The sequence below is a fragment of the Myripristis murdjan genome, chromosome 8 (genome assembly GCF_902150065.1).
Source record: "Myripristis murdjan chromosome 8, fMyrMur1.1, whole genome shotgun sequence".
Classification (NCBI taxonomy): Eukaryota; Metazoa; Chordata; class Actinopteri; order Holocentriformes; family Holocentridae; genus Myripristis; species Myripristis murdjan.
The window spans coordinates 35,815,334-35,816,181 of record NC_043987.1 but is presented as its reverse complement, the minus strand read 5'-3'; positions in this window follow the sequence as shown (position 1 = coordinate 35,816,181).

Below are 848 nucleotides of genomic sequence, written 5' to 3'. Positions count from 1 at the left end.
CATAATTTGCTGTTCAGAACAGGAATATTCCCTGAAAATAATGAAGGTGGCAAAAATTATTCCATCATTTAAAGCAGGTAAACATCTTTTCAATGATTACAGACCCGTATCCATGTTATAACAGTCCTCAAAGATACTTGAAAAGCTTTATATTGACTGGATCATGAGATATTAGGCTCGGTGTCAGGGGGTGAAATTGTTCATTTTATATATAAATGATATATATAAAGTGTCTGATGTACTGAAATGTATTTTCTTTGGAGACGACACAAATACTTTATGTTGTGGGCATGGCCTGCAGCAGCTTTCACAGGTGGTTGGACAGGAACAGTACAAATTAAAATGTTGGTTTGACACAAATAAGCTTTCAAGTGAATTTGAATAAACCCACATCCGTATAATTTGGAAATCAAAAGATAAAAACAGAAATTCATATGAAAAATGACAAAGTGAAAATTGAAAGAGTAACATGAAAGCAGGTTTCCAGGTGTTTTAAAAGATGATGAGCTCTGCTAGAAACCTCACAGACAGTATCTGTGCTCAAAGCTCCCAAGAAGCGTTGGAATAGTGAGTAAAATCTTCAAAAAAAAACAAAAAAACAACAACACTGCACACTCTGATTGGTCCATATCTATGCTGTTGTGCTGCAGTCTGGACGAACTGCACGCTGCAAAAAACGAGCTGTAAGGAGACATCCTGCGGGAGATCGAGAGAACACAACCTTTTGTTTTTAAAGTCACATATTTTAAAGTCACGGCTGTGACTTTTTTAAATTAAAAAAAACCTGCTGTCTGTACAGTGCTTAAAGGAATGTGGATTTCAGTTTGTAGGGCAAACCTTTGAAATTC